Raw genomic sequence first — 25,033 nt, 5'->3', positions numbered from 1 at the left:
AAACATGTTTTTATGGTCAAGGATAATGGACTAGCTGTTAGGATTTCATGTTACTCTGAGATATGTATGGTGTGATTTGTGTTGTGGATGTTTATCTAAGTATCATGTAAAGTGGGTTTGTGTAAATTGCTTTGAATAGAATGATGCCACTGTCACATAGTCAAGAGATTAGCATAAAATGGAAAAAAATGAACCTATAGATCATGGATCCAAATTATTTTGTAAGTTATATAGCCTTACTTAAGTAATTTCTTATAGTTTCTCCATGTATAGGTAAGATTTATAGATACCTTTTGCATAGTCACAATGTATAAGCATAGAAGAAACAAATATCTGCTCAATAAATACTAGGGAGATGCCATTGGAAACTCTCAAAGGAAATAGTAATGAATGATTATCATGTTTCTTTGGAGGCCTCATTTTACCTTGTTCTATAATATTTCTTGCATCATTGTGCTGAGATTTACATACCAGGTGCTGTTACCACTTTTAGTAGGTGGCTTTTATGGTAAACAGATTTCTCCTAAAGATGTCTGTCAATATTTCAGGTTAGTTGACAATGTTGACTTTCCTATCAGCTAGGTATGATGGTACAGTCTTCTTTTAGCTTCGGTGGCTGTAATCAGTGGCTTTGCATGCAGACAGCCCGTCAATCCTAGTGCCCTTCAGTACTTGCCCTCAGTCCTAGCAATGGTACGGTCTCACAACAGTTGGCTATGGGGATGTAGTGGTGGAGAAACATGGCACCTCCTCTAGTCCCTTATGACACAGGCTCACACACACCTGACTGGTAGTGTGGGCCTGCACGTGGTTGGCCACAGATTTGAGATAGCAGTGGGGAATTATGGTGCCTATACTTAGCACCAGTAATAATGTGGACCCACATGTGGGTTGATTACTCCCCAGAACCCAGGGAGCAAGCTGATTTTCACCTGCAATAGTGAAGTTTAACTGGCTACTTGATTGATTGGGCAGTCGCCTACGGGTTCAGTAAAGGACTGTTCGTGTGTCATGGAGACAAGGCCTTGAGTGCTACATGTATCTGGCCTCTGACACCTTTTCTCTGCTTGTCAGGGTCCATATATCAAACAAGTTCATCTACATGTCCTTCTAGAATGAGGTTTCTGTCTTGGAGCCAGTTGATCATGGACTGAATCTCTTGAAATAGTGTAACAAATAAAATCTTTCTTTAGGTTGTGGGTGTCAGGTGTTTTGCCTAGCAATGACAAATTTGACACACTCTTCCAAGATTTGAAAGTAATAAATACCACCGTCAGTTTAATTATTTGTCCTCTGTAGTGCAGAATTCTGCATGAACTTCAGTGATAGGATCTCTATTTTTCTGCTGGTTTAAGTTTAATTATAGAGATTGGAACTCTGTGTTTGCAAGATACCTGGGATGGGGATATTAAAAAGCTTCTGAGCTCGAACAGAGTAATAATGGTGATAAAATCTTCTCAAGCTACAGAAGCCTGGGCTCTAGGGGGGTTGAGAGACAAGATTAGTTCCTCTAAAGCAAAGCTATGTATGCACTTCTGCTAATCCCCTTACTGTGTTGCAAGTCTGTAATGATCATGAAACTTTCTGGTAGCTGTAATTGCTGCTGTTACACTAGTGAAGATTGCTGGAACTTTCCCATTTATCTTTTCCCCTGGAACATAGGGTATCCTTAGTTGGGGAGCACTTTGCTTCTCTTTCGACATTGTTGTCTCAAATTTCTAAGCTTCACAAGGTTCTTGTTTGCTTGTTGTAAGTATTCTGCAGGTATTCTACTGTTGTTTTTGGTGTCTTTGTGGAGGTGAAAGCAAGTTCTGGGCACCTCTAGTAGCTCTCTTTAAATTTAATCACCATTGTCATTATGTTAGTAGCAGTAGCTTCAGTATGGTCAACTAAGCAGTGTGAGCAAGTACTTTAAAATGCAGTTGCATATATTTTCAAAATGCTGGGCATTTTTAATTTTTTGCAGTGATAGATTGCTGTGAGCCCTCATTTTTAATAATATGTTCATAATTATATTTTTCAAATAGGTATATTTGGACTTTTCGAAAGTCCAACACAAAACTCTACAGCATATATCATAAAATTTCAAAATAAAACACACATCATGATACCGTGTTCATCTGAAATTAAGTTTCTCTGAAAACTAAAGCACACATAAACTTGTTATTGTAAGGTATAATTCACAAATGCTTAAAATGTAATAAAGCCTAGTATTTAATTAAATTCTACTAGATATCTTTAAACCTGGTAAAGGATTTGTACACATCATGAATTCAGTTCTCAGAAGTTTTGCATTGAAGGAGAAATTCATTCACCTACAGAAACAAATGTATCTGGATCACAAGGTAATACAAAACTGCTCTGCTATCATGCCAGTGAAATGGATATTTTCCAGACACTTTCATCATAAAAAGCCTACTTTTTTATTCTGAATATAAGGATGGATAGTACATGTCAATTTTCATAACTGCAGCCTGCAAGTTGCAGTTTAAATAGGTGTCTTGGAAAGTAACTCTTTATATATAACAGTGAGTGGGACCTATAATCCAAACAGTAGATTAGATACATTTGTATTTGTCCTGATACTCATTTTCTGCCAGACTTTGAGGTTTGAGTCAAATGACCCTGTCACATTCCATATCAAAAAACATGTGGAAAATGGTCTTAGAAGCAAAATAAAAGATAGATAATATAATGTAGGGAGATAAAGCTTTCTCAACTAGGAAGGAGATAAAGAGATGGAGAGAGCAGGAAGAAGGGGAGGAAAAGAAATGGAAGATGAATTAAGATGTGTTATATACATTTACCAACTCAACACAAGGAATGTTAATATTATGTATTCCACACATATACTAATAAAAAATTTAAAAAATACAATCTTAAACAAAATCCACGTCATCTAAGAGCGCAAAATCTTCAAAGAAGCAAATCGGCTACATGAAGACTTGTAGGTTAGGCTAGCAGGTCTAAGTGTGAGTGGTCATAATCTTGCATTCGGTCTTAACTTTCAGTATTTCTTTTTATTGTTGCACACTTATTAACTTCTCACAGAAAGGACACACAAAGATGAATGTTACCGTATCAGTTATACTTTATATTGCTATTCAATCTCAGTTCTCTTTTTTCATTTTGAAGGACACAATAAGCTCCATACTTATGGGCTTTTGTAATGAGAATCCTACCTCAAACTGATTATGACAATTAGAAGACAGGACACGGATACATCACCCAACATTGGGGCAACCTGGGTATGTATACATCGAATGCTGGCTTCTAAAATCTGTTTGGCATTTTTGCTTTGAAATTATCTGAAGGTAGCACATGTGTTCTTTCTGTAGCATATTTCCTTCTCTTACACAGGCAGAACTATTGGTGCGGTTATTTTATATTGAATTTATGTGACGATATACAAGAAGATGCCAATAAAACATCCTTTGAGAATACATGCAAAATACATGTAACACTCTATATTCTGAAGTTTTGATCCAATGGGATTTCAGAAGGTAAGTCACAAACATTCACTTTAGTCAAACAGAGTTTGAAAGAAGACAGGCTACAAGAACACCTGGTGAAAAAATCAAAAATCAAAATAATGAAACAAAAGCTTTAAGGTACAGTACCTGAAAAGCCAAGTAGAAAAACTCATGAGGAGAAACTAATCTATCCTTCATAAATGTGCCAAACTTTTTTTCCTCATGTATTAATCTAGACTTAAATTACTTTTGATGAAATTATCTAAGTTACATATACTTATCAATATGATATCTAGACATTTTACAAAAAACAAAACCTGATAAAATTGTTTCTAATATATCTGCCCACAACGGTTCTTAACCCAGTAACATAGACCCTTGCAACCTCTTGGATGAGAGAGTAAAGTATCTGGACACAATTCACAGAAATGGGAAAGAGAAGAGACAGACTTGAATTAACTAGGGTAGACATAAAGAGAACTAGTTTAACCCTTCTCAAAATTTCATCAGTGACATATTAATTTTCATAACACTATATAATTCTTTATTATTGTCATCTCATTTAATAAATAATATCTTTAAGGCGCTCAGAGAATTTTGACATTTTTATCAAGCAAATGATTAGAGAGATATGAAACTGTAGTCTTTCTTTGATTTCTAGTCTCTCTTTTCTGTTTTAATGAGGATTAAACCCGGTGTTTCATACTAAACTATAACTTTAGTCCTTTTTATTATATTATATTTTATTTCTTGACTGTGAGAAATGATCTTGTTAAATCCTTAAATTGCCCATGTTGGGCTCAAACTTGCAAGTTTGCCATGATTCTGGGATTACAGTGGTGTGCCACCATGATTAGCTTGATTTTCCAATATTTTTACTTAGTCTAAGTACAAAACTAACCTTCACTTAGTCTTATTATTTCTTTTATTGTAACAAAAAATCCTGCAGTTCCTGATACAGTAAGGGAACAGACTAAAGCCATTCTCTATGGCCTAAGTATCACTAACTAGTAAGTTCTGGACCATGTGTTCACACTATATGTAGGGAAGTAAAATGTGAGATCAGTGCTCCATGTGAGAGAAATAATAAATGTTTTTTTCTTTTAAATATCTTTTTACTTCTTATAATGACTGTAGATTTCCAAACACAATTCTTTTTTACTATAGTGCCTATATGATTATCTCTGGTTTACTTTCTTCAATTTTCTGTTAAAGGAAATCTGGCCTTCAGTAATTAATAAAATACCATCTGCCATGGAATTATTCCTGTTTCCTTAGATTTTTGTTTAGACAAATAGTCATGTTTCGTTAGCTAGAATTTTTGTCATATATTTATTATCATATATTGCATTGTAGATGCTTAAATATTTATATGTCTATAGTTCTACTGTACTCAGATCAATTTGAAAAATGTTTCTGTAACATAAAGTAGCTATTTCTAAGACATTATTTTATAGATATGGGTAAATAATTGTGACATATAAAGCATAAATAATTTTATTATAAATTATGTCAATATACATAAAATGTTTACACAAAAGTTAACCATTGGGGAAGGTGATTTGGGATAATATACTTTTTTACTTACCTGCTTTGTCCAATTTTGAAACAATAATTATGTTACTGTTACACTAACAGTGAAAGAGACTTAGGATTCTTTTATTATTCTAGTCAATGATCAAATTCTGAATAGCCTGTACTCTGTTTTAGCTCATTAACTCAACTATAAGGAATAGGAGACATTTTGACACAATGCAGAGGGAGAGGACGGCAGAAACTAATACATAGGTAGGGAAAAATTACAGCTCATTAAAAAAGTTTAAATGACTGAGATTATTCTGCAAGAGATAAATTGCCATTTACAAATTACCTAAAAGATTATGCTATATAAATTATCCATGAAAGTTTAATTTTTAGCAAACCAATAGAAAAATAAAAAGAGGGATTTTAACACAAACATGGGCTAATGTACAAGTATGACATGCCTGATTCTGAAAATGGTTAAGTAATGTAGCATATTATTAATGGAATGAAAGGTTTTTGAAACCTTAAAAAGCTGGTCTGTAAGAATTTTTAAACTGTCATGTATACATACTGCAGTGTTTAGGGTGACTTTTGAAGTCCTCTGCAGTGCTTTGCTGTTACAGTATAATGGATTTTCTAGGAATAACACTTAGTTACCATATGACACTGACTTATTCAAAACTTTCCAGAAGCCAAAAAATCTCTATCCCTAGCACTCTCCTGACATGTAGGTTTTATTTTCTAAGACTCCAAGGTGGAAAATAGGTTTTTGAAAAAATGGAGGCCCTGGGATTAGAGTTACTCCATAAAGCTTCTGCATATTGAATTCCCAGCTCAGATTGAATTCATTTTATGCTCTACTAAATGCATATCATCTTTGAGAAGTAATTTTTCTTCCTCAAAATTTTACTTTCCTTCTTTCTGTCTTTCACTTTAACTTTTATACTGACAAGCTCAGGGCAAAATATATTTAGTTCTTGCTTTCTTATGAACATATACTGGGGCAGTGGACATCTGTGCTAAGGAAAATGGGGAAGACGAGGAACTAGATAGTCTAGAGGTTTTCTTACCCCAAATTTACTACATGCTGCTTAAATTGTTACTCTTTAAGTGATTATTCAAAGTTTAATTTTTGATATCAACTTCTCAAGCTTAGCATGGTCTTGACAATGTATAATTTAATTTTTTTCTCCCTTTAAGAAAACTTCTCTATTACTTATTGTTACATTCTGTTACCAGCTCTTATTTATTTAGGTTCTTTTATTGTGTAATACAAGGGAAAATAATAATTTTAAGTGAAGTAAAATAAATCTTATTGTATTTTTAGAATATGTTCTTTAAGTTCCCTATTTAAGTCTACTGATTTATTTATTTATTTATTTAATTTTTTTCTACTGGAGATTGAACTCATGACCTTGTGCTTGCCAAGCAGGTGCTTATGCCACTGAGCTAAACCCTTGGCCCTTGAGCTATTCAAATTTACCTTATATGTAACACTACATTTTATCTTACAGCTTGTCTCAGCTTTTAAAAATTTGTTAACTTTTTGAAGATGTGATAGAAAAGAGAGAACTATTTTACTGAAAGTTAATCAAAATTTATAATTTTAAAGGAAACTACACATTCATATCATAATTTTCTTTTAAAGATATCATTTATCAAATATTAGATATCATAGTGCTTTTTAAATAATTGTAAAAAACATACATAATTGTTTTCTATATTCATAAAGCTTGTGCAGGAAATAAGCAGATTAGCAAGGAACAGAGCACTTGCAGTTTTTGAATAAAAAGGAGTAAAATTATTAGAAGAGCTGCCCCCAACTATTCACCTACACCAGTCCGCTAGCACTGTTGATTACAAAAATAGTTTTAATTTGTTGGAAGGTGGTAATGGGGAAGAAGTCATCAAAATGTGTTGTATGCCTGCACACATATGGCAAAAGGAAAGCCGCTAGTCTTTATAACTAACATACATCAGGTGACAGTGTTTTATTTATGTCACAGCACTTAATAGCTACATTGTGTTATTTGTGAGCCTATGACTTTCTCATTTGTTAGCCTGTGACTCTTTTGTATATCTGCTGTCACTAAAACAAAAGATCTTTAAGTGTAGAGACATTGTCTCTTACACTGTATTTTATTTCTAATATTTGGAATATTATGCATGTGTTATATGGTAAATACTCAATAAAGCTTTGTTGAATGAATCAATATTTAAATCAACAGGCATGGAGAAGTTAGGAAAAGATCCAGATCCTGATATTATTGGACTTACGTTATTCTCTATTATTTCTGATTTATCATGCTACATTTTACATTAATTTATTTTTTCAGCCTGTTTAAACATTCACAGTTTAATTATAGGTTTAGAAGGCTATTTAAAATGATTAGACAATAATCTCAGTTTCTTTGTGGCTTAGACATTATTCATACAATAAAACCTGCAGAAAGACTTAGGCCAAAATTTTGAAATTATGTAAATTGGAATATTTTAGAAGTCTAATGTATCTGTTACATTTTTTAAATAGTACATAGTAGTTACAAAGAATATAGGATTAAGTTTTGGCATATTCATATGTGCATGAAACAATTTGATCATCCCATCATGAATCCCCTTTCTCCTTCTGTCCTGTATCTTTTCCTAATCCCTTAAAAGGAATATCTTTTCCTATTCCCTAATAGTCTCTTTTTACGTGATCTCTCCTTCCTAAAAAATATTTATTCTGGTAATTTTTTCTGTAATTTTAGGAAGAATCTAGATTTTCTAAGTCTGGATTATTTCACTTAACATGTAGTTTTTAGTTCCATTCATTTTCCTCAAACATCATGTTTACAAGTTCTTTATAGGTGATTAATGTTGCATTATGCTACCACATTTTTTTCTTTATCCATTCATTTGCAAATAGGCATGGAGTTTGACTCTATAGCTTAGCAACTTACAGTTGAATTTTAAATATCATCTTGTTGGCTTACTGGATTGGGTTAGTAATGTTGGGAACTGGTAATCTGTTTGCAGAAGAATGGAACTAGATCCATATTTTTCACTATACACAAATAAAAATGGATCAAAGATCAAAACATTAAAACAAAAATTAAACCTTCTGGAATATAAAATAGTTAAACATTTGAGACACACATGTTGGAAAGTATTTTCTAAACAGAATTTCAATTACACAAGAAAGAGCAGCAAGAATCCACACATGAAATTATACCACACAAAACGGTTATTTTGCAACAAAAGAAAAGGAGGCTAGCTTCAGAATAGGAAAAGATTTGCTAGCTACTCCTCAGACAGGGACTAATATCTGGAATATATGAATATCTCAAAACATTAATCCACCTAAAATTAAAGAGCCACTCAATAAATAGTAAAGGGAAAAAAAGGGACACTTTATAGAGGAAAAAATACAAATGAAAAAACGTTGAGCATCTCTAGTCATTAGAGAAATTCCAATTAAAATAATGCGAATATTTTATCTTGATTGAAAAGAATGGCAGTCATAAGGAAATCACATAATAACCAATGCTGGGATGGTGATAGTGAACCCATCTGCATTGTTAGTGGGAATGTAAACTAGTATAGCATTATGATTTGTCAGTTAAACTAGATAGATATCTGAATGCTTACCTCAGAGGAATTGCACAACATTGTAGCTGTGATTAACAACTTCACAGAATTGCTTCTTTGAGAGACATTGCAAGAAGCGTTACACAGGGGAAGACTTTTTGCTTGTTTCTGAAGAATAAGTAGTAGAACTCTGTTAACCAATCACAGCAGCAAGTAGTAGCCAGTAACCTGGTAAATATCTGCAGCTGAGTTAATACTGTTTACTGAAAGCTGGCATTGACAGGCCAGTTCATGGAAACAGTCATAAAGGAAATCATCACAAGCTGGAGAAACTAAGGAAAACTATTAGAGAAAACCACCTGCGTTGGAAAGTATCACTGGGAGGAGGTGTGGTTCAGACAAGGAAAGGTTGATTTCTTGTTCAGTCCAGTCTGCCTCATTACCACCACAGTAAGGGAGGCAATTCTGTTTATTAAAAAGGTATTTTGTTTATTAAAATGGTACTGAAATGTTCAGTCTATTGTTATTCCCACCATATTGAACAATGATAGCAATTATCTGTTTGTGATAAATAGACTCAGGGTCTTTTATTTCCATCACTAGCATCCTGTAAATCTGCCAGTCAGAACTTCCAGCATCAGCAAGAGTGTTCCCCAGCCATTATGCCTTCTAAATACTTTGTAGGCTGAAGCCTTGAACTTTTGTTTCCTCAAGAAAAAAATGAAGGGTTAGGTTAGGTCAGGTTGTTTTCAAATTGTTTGGAAAGCCTTAAAGATTTCATTAAATGCCCCAGGAGTCCATTTTCAAGCATGAGTTGAGGCAAGTACATTTGGGTAGAGGCCTACCCACTTCTTAAATTAGATCAGTTTTTCTATATCCGTATGGGAATTCTGCATATGAATCTGTTTGAAGTTTATTTCCTGTGGCTATGAACTTGAAAATATCTATACTAGTCCACTTTAAACTTTGCTTCTAACTTTAACATCTACATTTAATAGAAAAATGCTATTGTATTCTCTTTGCATAACTTTCAACCATATTTTATCATCTTCCGACTTCCTGCCCCACCACCTCACTGTATCCCTTTTCTCCAGGATTTCCCAGTGACTGTAAATTCTATCATTATTTCTTGATTATGCATTTGCTTGGCATTTTTCTGTCATTCCCAAATCAACTTCAGGTTTGTAAGAGACTCCAGCTGGAAAAATAAGCTTCCTGTTCAGTCCCATCCTGTTTCTAATCTTCTGCTGTTGTAAGAAATTCCCCTTAGGGATCCCTTCACTTCCTATTGCTTGGCCTTGTCTACTACAAACCCTACGAATATTAATGTCTTCTGGTCCTCATTTTCTCATACCACCTAACTTTTTTGGTTTAAGTCTAAAATGCTTGCCAGGACTTTTCACACTTCATCATGTCTGCAGGAGCACTGGCCCAAGGTCAACGCCAGAGGGTGTAACTTGACAAAATGTGTTGCAAGGTGGTTTGCCCTCTACTCTGTCTGCAGCTGTCATCTGCTCTCAGGTCCCCAAACTGAAATTAACATGTTGGCTCAGGATCACAGAATTTTGTAATTCCTATTCATTAGACAAAGTAAAATAAGTTTGTAGGTTTGGTTGTTTTCTTCTTTTTCTTTTTTGCCTGTCCAAGAAAACACAATGATAAATCAATCATTCTTTTGCAGATTTATTTGATGAAATTCTGATTCACATACTCAGAAATCACAATAGAAGAAAAGGAGTTGGGGGAGAAAATGATTCATAAATAATACTTGGTCATAAAACATTTGTTCAATGTTGTTTGCCTGCTGCACTAACAGTGTTTAAAAATTAAATTTTCTTTTGGATGATTGTAAGAAGGCATTTGTTCCAGGCTTAAGCTTCAGAGAGAAATTCACAAAATTAAGCTGGTTTGATTTTATCAGTGAAAACAGAAAATGAAATATTTCTGTATGTGTAAAGATGGAACTGAAAATATATCTAGATATCTAAATCTCAAATATTACACATGAAGTTTAGTCTTATAAGTACAATGAATCATAAAAGGGCAAATATTTTCGTATATTAGTTTAGCTTTTATCTGACCATCATTTAGTATGAGATAACAGGTGAAAATCTCTGATAAAGTAAAAATTAGTAAATGCAGGCTGCTAATTCTTATTTCAGTTAATGTAAGAAAAAATGTATGTAGCTGTGTAATCAAAGAAAAAACACATGAAAATTGGTTGTAAAGAGGTTGAGTGTGAATATATAATAAGTAGATATATGGGTAGATGGTAGCCTTTTAATGAAAAAATGAAAATGTTCTTAAATTGTTTTATAAACAGAAAATGCAAACAGCATGAGTATAATCATGAGATTATAATTCTGACACTGAGTCCTCAGTTTTGATTTGTCACCTAGGTGGTGCTAAGTCTTGGTACATCTCTTAAATTATCTCATATTTATATATGCTCCAAAATTTATTACAAAAGTTATATATCTAAATGCATTAAAACAGAGTTCAAAAGTATGAACTGCAATGTAGTTATTTTTGCTATTTTATATGTATTATTACAATTAAATTGCCACTGGAATTCCTTGATCTGAATTTTTAATTTTTTTTAATTTTAAAGAGAAAAAAAACACAGAAAAGAAAAAAAAAAAAAGAAAACAAGAGACATACAAACAACAACCACAAGAACAATAAAAAAACCTCCAAACGAAAACAATATAAGCTTTCAAAATAAGATGATAAGAATTTAACAATGGTTGTAATATAGCTTGTTCTGAAAATTATCCACTTGCCAGTGCTATTACAAGGTGATAGTAAATTGATAAGAACTCTTAGCTGCTGGGCTGCATTTTCTTAATTCTCATCAAGTTAAAGGATTATTGTCTTCAAACACAACTGTTTTTCAAACCATGTGCCTTCATTACAGAATCACATAACCAAATTCAATTTTATGGAAAAAGAGCTCTTAAGAATAAATATATAAATAATAAATAAATGATTTACCTTTATCTCCGTTCTCTGCTTTAGGAACTGTGATTAGACAGTCAGTTCTTATGCTTAAGTTTTTTTTTTTTTTTAATGGAGAAAAAGGAAATAGTCACATTATAAAACTGTCCAAAGTGTTCCAAATAAAAAGCAGAATGGCTTGGAAGTTGAAAGAAAGGCTGAAACATTATCATTTCAACTCACTGTGTCTAAGCTTACCCAGGACACTGCTGAGCTCACACCTGGTTGTGAGATCGCAGTAATAAAAGAAAACAAAACACAGCATCTGGTTTCATGAGTCTAAAACCAAGAGATTTATGGGGAGGAGATCTGTAGCTTTTTTTTTCAATGTCATACTTTGGAAGTCTGGGTTTCACTACACATCTGATCCAATACTTTACCATCCAGGGGTTCTCAGAGTTATGATAAGCTTTGCATGCTTACTGAGCTCTGTAACTATATTGTACAATATTTAAAGTTCATTTGGCATCTATCGTATGACAATAGTTAATGTTTCAGATACCTACAGGACTGGCATTACTAGGAAATTTTTAAGACTTTTAAAATGAAAAATACAGTAAGTAGGCTCAATGTTAGGCACATCGTCCAGGCAGGCAATGCAGCCTCACGTGGGCAGTAAAACATTGTGACACACACAGAGAATTGTTGACATATGTTTTATAATATATTTCCCTCTCATCACAATTTTTAGGTTAGCACTGTAGGAGCTATGGTGGAGCAGACTGAAATGTAAGAATTTTCTGAAAGTATTTTCTCCTGCTTAATGAAGTTCAGGTCTATTGTTTCTAATACTGGCTTTAACAGCATCCTTTAAAGATGTTGAGCACCAGATAGTACTATATGTGAGACCGTCATCAGGTGATATAAGATTATATAAGATATAAGATTATAAGGTGTAAGTTTTTATATAACACTATAAATTGAAAATTGATAAGGGTAAAAGGCACATAGAAAGAAAAATACATTGTTATCTATGGAGAATTTCCAGTCTGGAAAAACAGTATGATTCTGAAGAGATACAACGGCCAAACTACAAAATTATTGTTATAAATAATTGTTATATAAAAGATAATTCAGAAATTAGGTACTGTGTTTTTATAAAGAAATCAAGTGTTTTATCCTTTTAAAAAAATATGTGCCTCTGTGAAGTCTGACACATTTATTAGATCAATATACTTCTTAAGGTCTTATTTTGTCTGTGTAAGATTCTAAAAGACATAGTAATACGTAAAATAAAGCTAAGTTGCAGACCAGCAAATAAGCCCCAAAGAAGCACTGAAGTATTATCTTTATAAAGATAAAAGCTTTGAAAAAAATATAATGAGATGCTGTGATAGAGTAGAAGGGCGGGGCTTTGCTATGTTATTAGTTACAAGAACAAGAAAAGTTCCCAAAGAGATATTGAACTCGAGGCCAGAATGACTGCATGGAACTAGCAATACAATTATCTGGAAAGAAGGCAACTGAAACAAGAAGGTCAAAGACATTCAAAGCTTACATTAAAAGAATGTCATCTAGGGCCAGAGATTTAGCTCAGTGGCATAAGCACCTGCCTGGTAAGTGTGAGATCATGAGTTTGATCCCTGGTACCAAAAACTTTGAAAAAAATAGAGAGAGAGAGAGAGAGAGAGAGAGAGAGAGAGAGAGAGAGAGAGAGAGAGAGAGAGAGAAAGAGAGAATATGATCTGACCAGTGTTAGTGATATACAGAGAGCAAATCAGTGGTTCAACATTATGTTAGAGAGATAGTAGGACCTGAGAAGACTCTTGTAAAGGTTTGCTATGGACTGAAGTACGTCTCTTCTAAGTTCATAGGTTTAAATCTTAACCCAATATAACTATCTTTATAGATACAGTTTTAAAGAAAATAATTGAAGCTATAAGTGTATGAGCCTTTAATGCAGTATACTTGGTGTCCTTATAAGACAGGGAAGAAACGTCAGTGATTTGCACACGTGGAAAGGCCATGTGAGGACTCAGTTTGCCGAGGAGGAAGGTCTTTAGGAGAAACCAACTCTACTCCCAATTTCAAGCTCTGGTATTATGAGAAAATTAAATTTCATTCTCCCTTTGGTACTAGGAATCAAACTCAGAACCTTGTTCTTGTCAGGCAGGCACTTGTACCACTGAGCTATATCCTGTCCCTCTGAGTACATACTTACAGAAGCCTTAGAAAGAAAACTTGTGCAGATGGTTAGTTTTTAAATCCAATCCGGAATAAAAACAGTACATTTTTGATGAGCCTCTGGCTTGTTTTAATAGATACTGTAAATGATATCATTTCTGTCAATGAATGGCAAAATGTGGTATAAAAAAGAGGGAGATCTGTTAAGAGATCTGTTTTGCAAGAGATTAAATAGTAATTTGGGTCAGAAATATTAACAGTCCTGTGCAATTCGAGTAATGTGAGTACACTGAAAGCATATTTTTCAGATAGTCCAACTGCTGAAAACAAGGGGAGAGATGAGGTAAAAGAGAAACAAAGAATTCTTTCCCAGTTTGTCTTGAGCACCAGGGTGGATTGCTGTGGGATTTCTTGACGTGAGTTATAGGTCAGAGGAGGAGCTGTAGAGAACTTTAGGATAAATTAACCAGTAGATTACCTGTTTTAAAATAAGAAGAGATGGCAAAGAGAAATCTTTTTTAAAAATATATTTATGGGAGACAGTAAGGGGTTTAGCATATCTTTTTGGATAAAGAAAATATTTTTAATGAGATTTCTGTTCAGATGCTGATATTCATCTAGAATCTAAAAAACTCATTAATTCTTATGAAAACAAAATGAGAAATTTCTAAACCATGTCCCACTACATGACAAGGAAATTTTAAATGATACTGATTATTAGTTTACCGAGTTGTATATTTTTTTTGAGAATGGCATTACGTATACTGTAGAGTTTAGCAACTTGTTTGGTATGCAAGTGCATCTTTTAGATTTAAGATTTCTGTAAACACAACATTTCTTGACATAAAGTTTTCTTATTTGTTTTGTTGAGTAAACTTTTATGGAAAACAGTTTATAAATATTTAAAAATGATTTCTGCCTTACAGTGAGTGGTTTTCATAATATTTGCACATTCAGTGATTCAAATTCAGTAACACACTTGACATTAAATTGTTGCACAAAAATGATGTATTTTACCATAGCTTCTCATAGTGTTCGATTTCGATAAGTACATTTTTCTTTTATTTAAGTAATTTTATTTCTGATTACTTACTCATGGAAAATGTTGAAGATTGCCTTCCTGTCAACTGGTTAATTTTGCATTTTCAGGTTTCAAATTGCAGGATTTCTTTTAGTCTCTTTCATGTTGAAAACATAGTAAGCAAAATCTCATTCTGGCAAGGATGTCACGTATTTTCTCTTGAAAAAGTTTTAGTACCTATGAACTTAGAAAAAAGGCTAAAGAAGTTTGATTCTTCCACTGTTCTAACTGTATCATTAATTTAATCACATACTTTGACCAAATGATGGCATAAAATCATCTTTAAGGAGATAGAAAAGAATGATACATGCACAAGAGAATTCATCTGGCCAAATGATCTTTACAAAATGGTATCACATTAAACACTTAGGATACATGCTGCATATTTTGACTTTCCAAAGCATAAGTACAAGAAAAAAAATTATTGGTTTGCTAAATAAGTCATTGTATTGAAAAATATGCATAAAAAATATCAGGTCCAAACTTTAAATCTATTTTTAATGTTATTTTACTATTAGTTTATTACAAATGTAACAACAGTTTGATTAATAAAAATATATGATTATGAAAATCTCTTTGTATTTACATTTGAAAATATATTTTCTTACTTTATGAATAGAAAGTAGTTCTTCAAGATTCAAAAGGAATTGCATCATAGTTTAATTTTTTATTTTAAAGAGAATAAATCAAAACAAAAAAGCAAACCAGAACACAATAGTGCAAGCCACACAGAATTTCAAAACAAGATAACAGGAAGTCAACATTGGCTATCATAATGTCTCTAATGCTATAAAACGTTGGCTAATTTGTTTCCAATTTCAGAGATTCTAAGTTTAGCAACATGCTTTTCCTGACTTGTAGATAATCAGTATGTTATGCTTAGGGGAGTGTTTGTGTGTATTTAAGAATATCAGGCGTATGGCAAGTTAAATGTAAGTAAAGATCTAAATTTCAGTCATTGACACTACAGTAACTTAGAACACTTTCAACAGTTCTCTTAGCACAAGAAATCTAAATCTGAATTTACTTAATCCATCTTTTAACACACATTTTTATAGAATATAGTAACTGCATAATGAATTGCACATTTTATTTAGGCTCATATATAATTTTAGTGAAAATTATTTTCAAATAAATAGCATAGGTGTGCATTGGTTTTTGGAGAATTTTTTTAGATAGAATTACACTACACTAAATACTAAAAAAACAGTTCAAACAGAAGTAAAATAGAAAATTTAGGTAATCACACAGAGAGATAATTTCTTAAAATGTTGCATTGAAAATATTGCTCTGTTGAGTCATATACACAAGTGTGATACCAATTTTTAACATACTTGTGATAAGTACTATAAGGAGTATTTAATGTAAGTAAATATTACTCTGAAACATTACAATATGGGTTATATTCTATTCCATTTGTGGAAAGATGTATGTTAAATTTCACCCTAATGATCAATAATGTAGATTGCTTGCATTTTTCAATTTTTAAATGTTTGCTGCACTGGGGTTGGGGATTTAGCTCAGTGGCAAAAGTACCTGCTGATCAGGTGTGAGATTATGAGTTCAATTCCCAGTACCAAAAAATAAAATAAAATAATAAAATTTGCTGTATTAACTACTCTTGTATCAACATACTTGACGACATTTGTGATTATTACTTAAGACAAATATCGAAAGGGGCTATGTTTTTAAGATACTTAAAATTTTGAAATATATTGTCAAATTTCCCCTTCAGGAATTTGCATTAATTTATAATCTTGTCAACAATACATAAAGTGTCTATTTTCTAGTGTTGCATTTTGCAAATTAAACCATTCACACTAGAATATGCACAGGACTTCAGTTGAAACGTATCTTCTGTCAAATTGGAATATTTTCTCCCTTCATAGAAATGCAATTCTCCATTTTCTTTTCTGTCTATGACTTAAATTCTGATTCTTGACTAATGGACACATATACAGATAATATTATCTTAATTTCTTTGATTTTTATACATCATATGGCATCGTTTTGTCATTTATACTGTGTTCTCAATTTCATAATGCAGAAAGAGATAGATATTTTCCTTAGCTTGGGAAATCAATTTCTATTCACTAGGGAATAATACTTCATCACACTGTACATTTGTGGACATTCTTGCTTTTGTTAGCTGTTCTGATTCTGTTCCTTCAAACCTCCCAGTAGGAAGCATGCCAGGCTTGCAATCCAATGTAGGGTATAACAGCAATATATCAATCACCGCTGATTTAACAGTTTCAAGATAATTTTGACCTTTGTGTTCCTTTGCTGAAAAAGTTTAGAATAAAGCCATTGAAGAACCAATTGTTATATTATGGATTTGGTCGCTAAAATAAAAATTAATAAAAACACTGAAGTTGGAAATAACTCTAAGAACTATCTTCTCCAGTTTCTGGGTTGAAAACACACAATCCAGTAGATAGTAACTCATTCTGTTTTGTGTTGTAATTGAATTGAGATGACACACTTCACTGTGGTCTAGAGCAGCTCGTATAAAAATTCTCCAACTGTACTTGATACATTTTAATATCTGTACATCAAATTATATTATTTTTCTCTTCCACATAACAGAATTTTAGATATAAAAATATCTTTTTTATTCCTTATCAATCTTCATACCAAACTACCTTTTTTCATATAGTTATGTGACACATTTTCTCAGTATTTTTATCAAATCACTTTCCTGTAAATATATCATTAGCTTGCTGAAGTCTCGATGTATATATAAGTATGAGATAATAAAGGAAAAATGTTCACTAAGGCTTTTTAAAATAACATATATTTGCTCTACATAATGATTAATTTCACTGTGGTTAGCTGACACACACACAGGACACAGTTTTTATGTCCCTTTGCCCTTCGCTCTTAAGCCTTCACTCCATCTCTCAGTTGCCTTCTCATTTATAAAAGTTTTATCTCCCTGTCTCCTATTATCTACCTTTCATTTTGCCCTTTAATTTATTTTACCTTGGGATTCTCATATAAGAGAAGCCATGTGATACCTAAACTTACATGTCTGACTAGTTTCACTTAACAGTATGGTTACAAGGTGCATCTATTTTCCTACAAATGGCTCAAATTTATGACAGAATGTAAAACACCACATTTTCTTTATCTATTTATCTGTTGTGGAACTTATGTGCCACTCCAAGATTTAGTTATTATGAATTGTACCACTATAAACATCAGTATCCATGTAACACCGATATGAAGTCTTTAACTCTTTAGGGAAGAAGGTGGATAAATGAATTTCAGTCTTTTTACATTTTTGAGGAATCACTGTAATCTTACCATAGTGGTTGCACTAGTTCAGTTTACATTTCCACCAAAATATAGAAAGGGTCATTTTTTCCCTAGAGTCACACCAGAGTTTCCTATTATTAGTTTACTTGATGATAGTCATACATTCTAGAAGATGACAGAATCTCAATTTTTGCATTTCTCTAATGCCACAGAGTTTAAACATTTCAAATTTATTTATTGGCCATTTGTACTTCTTCTAAATGTTTCTTTATTTCAGTAGTCTATATTTTAATTGAATCTTCTATATTGGAGGTCTAATTTCTTTAGTTCTTTATATATTTTAGATATTAGTACTCTATGCTGCAGATAGCAATTTTTTTTTCCTATTTTGTATGTTGTCTCTTCACTCTTTTGGTTGTTTCCATTCATTATATCCTCTGTAGAACTGTCTTTAAATTAGAATATGTCAATTCAAACTAATGTGTCTAGTGGAAAACTGACTACAATAAACCTGAGTTGATGATAAGGGCTGTAATTTTCAACTAGTCAGCATTGTACATTTCCCTAAGATAAATGATTTTTAGATAGTTTTTAAAAAGTTTTGAAACAACAATAAATAAAATTGAGAACTACGTATTTCAAAAAGCAAAATTTTCTACAAAAGAAGAAAGATTCAACACAACCAGGTAAGAGTTCAGCAATAACTTACATATTAATTTCTAGCAGTTCCAGGGGCTGGGGATTTAGCTCAGTGGCATAAGCACCTGCCTTGCAAGCAGGCAGTCGTGAGTTCAATCCTTGGTACCGATAAAAAGGAAAAAGACAAAAAAAATTTTTTTTCTAGCAGTTCTAAGGTATGAATATAGATCTTTATGATATTAGAAGATCCAACATGTGAATATAAGAAGTTTTCAATATAATTGTTCTTGCAAAAGAAAGGTTGCTTTATCAAGTGTGATACTTCCTTTCTGATATAGTTTGTAGCGTTGATTCTAGAAAACATTTCGAAAACATTACTCCACCCACTACACTTCTCCTCTAATAACGTAACCACCAATGAGTCAACATTTATTAGCAAATACAATCTAAAACATTTCATTTTGGTGCTTTATCAATTAATCTGTTTTTCACTCCACCACAGGCACTAGGACTCCCCATTATTGTTAGCAGAAAGCATCACTTCATATCTATGCACCTCGTAAATGGCTGAATAACATGCAGAAACAAGAAATCAGTACAAATTAGGAAATTAGGGAACTATTAGCTACATGATTTCCACTGATATCCAGACTAGGAACTTAATCTCAACCTTGAGTTTGCCAGGCACGTGCTTACGCCACTGTATATTCCCGGCCCAAAGTATCTTCTTACATGCTGCATTATTCATTCTCAGTTCAGATTCATTTCCCACACTGAATGGCATCAAGTTTTTTATTTTTTAATCAACAAATGAAATGTCAGGACAGGTGAATAAAGTAGGACTTCAAATGTAATTTTTGTCCTTAAAGATTTTGTTCTCAGGATTATATCTGAGTTAAACTTTGGCTTTGATCTGCAAGCATATTTTGAGATATCTGCCATGTAGATAAATGCTATGGTATTTTCAATTTTATCTCTTAAATACTTAGATGGATGTAATGTAAAGGATCCTATCTCACAAACTATAGCAAAAAGACAACTTTTCATAAATTAGTAACAATGCTAATTTTACATAAATTTATACACACAAACACATGTATATACACACAACTCTCTCAGCTTTCCATAATTGACATGTCAGGACCATCACTAACTTTACAACCTGCCTCATATTTCAATAACTTAAATAAAAGTTGAATCCTTAACCTATCTAAGTTTTATTTCTTCAATTGGTTAATGTTTGGATTTATTTGTTTGTACTGAGAATTGAAAACTCATTACCTTATACTTGCTGGGCAGGTGCTGTACTGCTGAGTTGTATCTCTAGCCATATATTTCTTCATTGTGTGAGTTACCACACAAATCGTATATGTGATAATTCTTGGGGCAACTGTCAATAATTTAGTTTTTCTCTTTACAATTGATCTGTACTTATAATAAACTCCACACTATTTTTGTACATCTTCTTTGAAATTAGTAAAGCATGACAGTATACTTATTAAACTAGTAATCAGGCCAAGATTTATTTTATATGTAGAAGCTCTTTATTTGATTCAAAGAAAATAAAATTTAGGGTACTTTTCTCTCCATAACTTTAATGAAGTCTTTGATTTTATTTATTCTTTTGATTATTACAAAATTTTATTTATTTATTTATTTATCTAGTTATTCATTTTTTATTAGTACATGTTTGATATACATAATGATTGCATTCTTCATGGGAAGGAATAACATATCCTAATTTGATTCATTCTATCAAAATATTAAATTCTTGTTGAAGTAAAATTTAATTTTTCAGATGAAAGTAAAAAATCATCAAGGTCATTTCAAGTGCTAAAATTCTAAGTTGTTTATAGTTTAATTATATTGTGTAAAAATTTTTTGATAAGTCAATTTTCTGAAATCTTATATATTAAATATATTTGATTTTTAATATTTACCAAGTTATAAATAATAAACACATTTTCAAATTCACAGAACAGCAATTTAGAAACCTAACCTTTGCAAAATGTCTTATTTTTGTTATTCCAAATGAAAAGATTCATTAACCTTTTAGGTATATCTACCTCATATTTTGAATTTGAAGACATTTCTTTTCCAGTGGTTCTTTTCTCTCACTTCTTTTATCACAAATATTTTATCTACTCAGACTATATTTTCTAATCATATAAAAACATTTTAATTAATTTTTCTATTTCTGTAATTACAAAACAAGTGGCTGGAACATGTTTTTAAGGGTAATAAATTTTGTATAATTGATTTATCTTAATCTAATTTAGTAACAGTGTAGTATACTGAATTAAGTCATTATTTATTAGGATAATAGTTTTCATGAGAAATAAATCAAAGTAGAAGAGTTGCAGAAGAAATAATTTGTCTTAAACAGAACATGGGGGAGGAAAGGATTTTATGCTTTCATTTCACTTATTTATTATTTTAACTGGCAGTGTTTTAGGGTCCTAGGCCCTATTGTTTCCTATAATATTTCATCATGAATGTATGAATGCAGAGCTTACTATTCTGTAGAAGGTAATAGCTGTAATGGCATGAATCCCTGTCTCTAGGCCAGCTTTTCACCTTGTGAAATGCTGTATCCAGTACCTGTCTAGCACCACCTCAAAGAAATCTTTGTCAACCTTCTCTTTGCTGTCCACACTGCACAACAATGGTCAGAAAAAATTTGGTACAGTTATATGATCCAGCCTGCGGATCCATCCATGGGGTGTACCTGGAGGGAGAACGGGGATGAAATACAGACAGGGGGTAGACAAAGAGACATTGAAGCAAGTTGAGGAGTCCAATGAAACCTCGTTTATTCAGGAAGTGATCACATCTTTTATAGGCCAAAGGTGGGCTGGTGGGACTGGAAGAGGCTATGGGGACGAATACAACAGAGTCATCTTCATGTCCGGGTATATGACGTAGGCAGGAGAAGATTATGGTTAATGTAGGCAGATGCATCATATGCCCATAGAAGTGAGGCAGGGAGGCAGCAATAAGACGGTCGTGCTGCTCCCTATATCTCCTCCCTTTTTATATTATTTAATCAGGAGTATGGCAGGCCCTGTGAGGACAGCGCCTGTCTTAGGTCAAGGAACTTCATTATATGAACCCAACCAGGCCTTACCCGTCATGGGCTTGCAGGACAGCAGTTGGTCCTGTGCCTGTCTTAGGCGGCCAGTGGTATAATCATGCATGTCCTAGTTGCCCGTCTCTGGCTGCCTGTCCATTGCCCCAGGGCAGTTAGGCCGCATCGTCATATGGGTTGCTCATGGGAATTCCTTCCCAGTAGGTTTGTTGATCTGTCATCTCCAGCTGGTGATAATCTACCAAATGGGCTTTGCCATAAACGTGTCTATCCGGTTATTAATGAGCATCATAATCCTCTGAAAAATATAAGGACCCACAGAGAGGAGAAGCAACAAGGCAGCTAGGGGACCCAAAAGGGGTGCTAGGTAAGGGAAAAGTCCCTCCCACATCGAGGAGAAGGGGTTAGCAGCCATTTGTTGTCATTGCTGTTGAAGTCATTCTTCTATTTCTTGGAACTTGTGCCACATAACACAGAGCTGATTGACATAGAAGCAAAATTTTTTCGCAGTCTATTTGGCTAGTTTGTGCTCCTCCAGACCGAAAAGAGCCTCTTCCGCAGTCACAGGGAGTTCTGTACATGGCTGTTAGCAGTTGTAGTCTGTTTGGCGGCGGTCTAAATCCACCATGGGTGTGGTTCTGTCCGAGGAGAAGGCTGAGCAGGCAGCATGAGGCTCGGAGGAGTTGTGTCATCTGTAAAAGAGCACAGGGGGTTGTGCCTCAGGAAATGACATTATTCCTGGGCATCACATGGGGTCTTTGAAGAACTGTATTTGTTTTACAAGGCGCTCAGGTAGCCATCTAGCCTCTCTGTCTTGTTGAGAGCAAACACATACTGAACCGCATCCCCATATGAGAACGGGATCAGGGCCATGCCACGAATTAGTCAGGGGGTCTCTCCATAGTATAGAAGCAAATTGCTTTTGTGTTTCAGAATGCCAAAAACACATGGCTGCTGACTGTCCAGAAGCATCCAATTTTAAAAATTATGGATGAATAAGGCATGAGATAAAATATTTTTAGGTGTCCTCCTTGTGGAGTACCATTCCCCACTTTTTTATTTTATCAACAGTGAGTTTTAGGGAGAGATGTGCCCTTTTAACTATGCCTTGACCTTGATGGTTATAAGGTATGCCTTTTATATGATCAATATTAAGATGTTGACAGAAACGAGCCAAGACAGAATTAGCATAGCCTGGACCATTATCAGTCTTTAATTGTTGTGGGCATCTCAGAACTGATAAGGTAGTTAACACATGGCTAATAATGTTTGGTAGCTTTGCCAGTCTGGGGAGAGTTATAAATGAAACCACTAAAGGTATCTATAGTTACATGAACATATTTTAGATTGCCAAGCTCAGGAATGTGGGTGACATCCATTTGCCATAATCCATTGAGGATAAGTCCTCTAGGATTAACCCCAAAGTGTGGAATTGGGAGGTGCGTGGCACAAGAAAGGCAATTTTTTTTTATTATCTGTCTTGCTTGTTTCCTAGTGATCTTAATACAGCATTACAGAAAAATAAATGGTAAGAAATCAACAGTTAATAAGTTACATACTGTTATCTCAGAAATAGTCACCCAGGCTACAAAATCAAAGCACGTAAAGTGATATCCAAACAGTGACACTGCCAACAGCTCCACCCAAGGATCCAACAAAAACCCAGTAACGTGTTTATCAGTCCCACACACTTGCCTTCCATCCCAAAGAGGGCAAGACAAAACATATCAAAACAGAACAAAACAGTTTAAAAAAAAAAAGATTTAAAGAAATACAGATTTTAAAGCAAGTCCACTGGAGATCTTCACTGTTTATCTAATTGTCTCTAGTTTCCTCCAAAGAGTTGTCCCCATCTTCACGCACATTAAATACACACTGTATATTATAGAACTAATTAAATCATTACAGGATGATGAAGGCTTCTCAAGTTTTTAAGATCTGACATTGGGGAAGACAATAATAACTACCATAGTGTCTCTCATTCTCCTTTCAGCAGCTGTCCCCATCCTTACATATGCTGAAATTAAACTTAAGAGACTAGACCAATATCACTCCATTCAGTTAAATGAGTCAAAGTAATTGACATTGGAATCTCTATCTCTTGAGACTTTTTGTAAAATGACCAGTCTCTCCATAGGCAAAACAGTCCTGTTCATGCTTTTGAGACAAGAACTGGCCAACTGCAAACCCCTGCAAGGTGGCAGCTATAGCAAGACCTTGCCTACAAGCAGTTTTAATGTCAGTGGTACCAGGGATGGAACTCAGCCTTTTATTTGTCAGTCAGGCACCTGTGCCACTGAGTTAAATCTCTAGCCCTGGGGACTGAACTCACAACTTTGTGCTTTGCTTATGTCACTGAGCTAAATCTCCAGCTCCTGCTTAATGCTCCTGAGGAACTCATATTGCCCTTGAATTGCTTTTGGGCCTCTCTGGTGGCATAGGCATCCTCCACTTTTAAGGTCCCACCCATTGCCGGCTTGTGTATTGCACCTGGTGGTCTCTTTGCAATTTTTTGTATATTTTGATTTTTACAAAAGTTTATCCCCACCCAATAAAGTCACTTGGGCCAATCTTTGCCAATCTGTAGGTGTGGGCCAGCCATCAGCCAGAGAATTTAAAACAGCAAGAGTGAATGCAGCTGGAAGGCCATATTGGGTGACTGCTATCTTTAATTCTTTTAAAGCTGTCACTGTGAATAGTGTATGTGCCCTAATGACTTGTGGAGCTAGCGGTGTGGTGCCTGCGCTGTCTTGTGGCTGTGTGGCACCATCTTGGGGAGGTACGTTTGTTTCCATCACCAGAAACACCATTTCAGGGAGGGACTCATGCTGATGTGGCAGAAGTGAGGAAGGCGCCATCTTAGAAGCACTATAAGGCTGTGTAGCTCAGAGGGCCTTGTGTGACCGTCTCCTCAGTCTTAGGATCTGCATGCCGCCGGGCAAGCAGCTCAGAGATTAAATTCCAATATGCAAAGGTGGTCACTGGAACGTTTTCAGGACCAAAGACCCTATAATAATCTTTTGGAGAATCTCTTACTCTTTTCCACCTCTTGATATCTATAGACCCCTCTAAAGAGAACCAAGAGCAAACCTTATGAATAAATTGAAAATACTGCAACAATTCTTTTGTTCTAACCCTTAACCGTCTTGTCTTTAATCCTTGCTGAGGCCTCCCACGAACTATTCATGTTCGCTCAATGCTTGACCCATGTCCGGGAAAGGGAATGGGGTTGCCGTTCACTCACCGTGACTCAAGTGGTATGCCGGGAGGTCGTCC

At 34.0% G+C, this 25,033-nt stretch overlaps 1 pseudogene; it reads right to left on the bottom strand.

Annotated features, from left to right (window-relative positions):
* LOC100725463 (poly(rC)-binding protein 2-like) overlaps nucleotides 1-25,033 on the bottom strand; it is a 146,398-nt pseudogene that overhangs the window by 117,113 nt on the left and 4,252 nt on the right.

The sequence above is a fragment of the Cavia porcellus genome, unplaced genomic scaffold (genome assembly GCF_034190915.1).
Source record: "Cavia porcellus strain 051 isolate PalLab524CR breed Dunkin Hartley unplaced genomic scaffold, mCavPor4.1 scaffold_9, whole genome shotgun sequence".
Lineage (NCBI taxonomy): Eukaryota > Metazoa > Chordata > Mammalia > Rodentia > Caviidae > Cavia > Cavia porcellus.
Note: the sequence above shows the minus strand (reverse complement) of the source record. Positions and strands in the feature narration are given on the sequence as shown.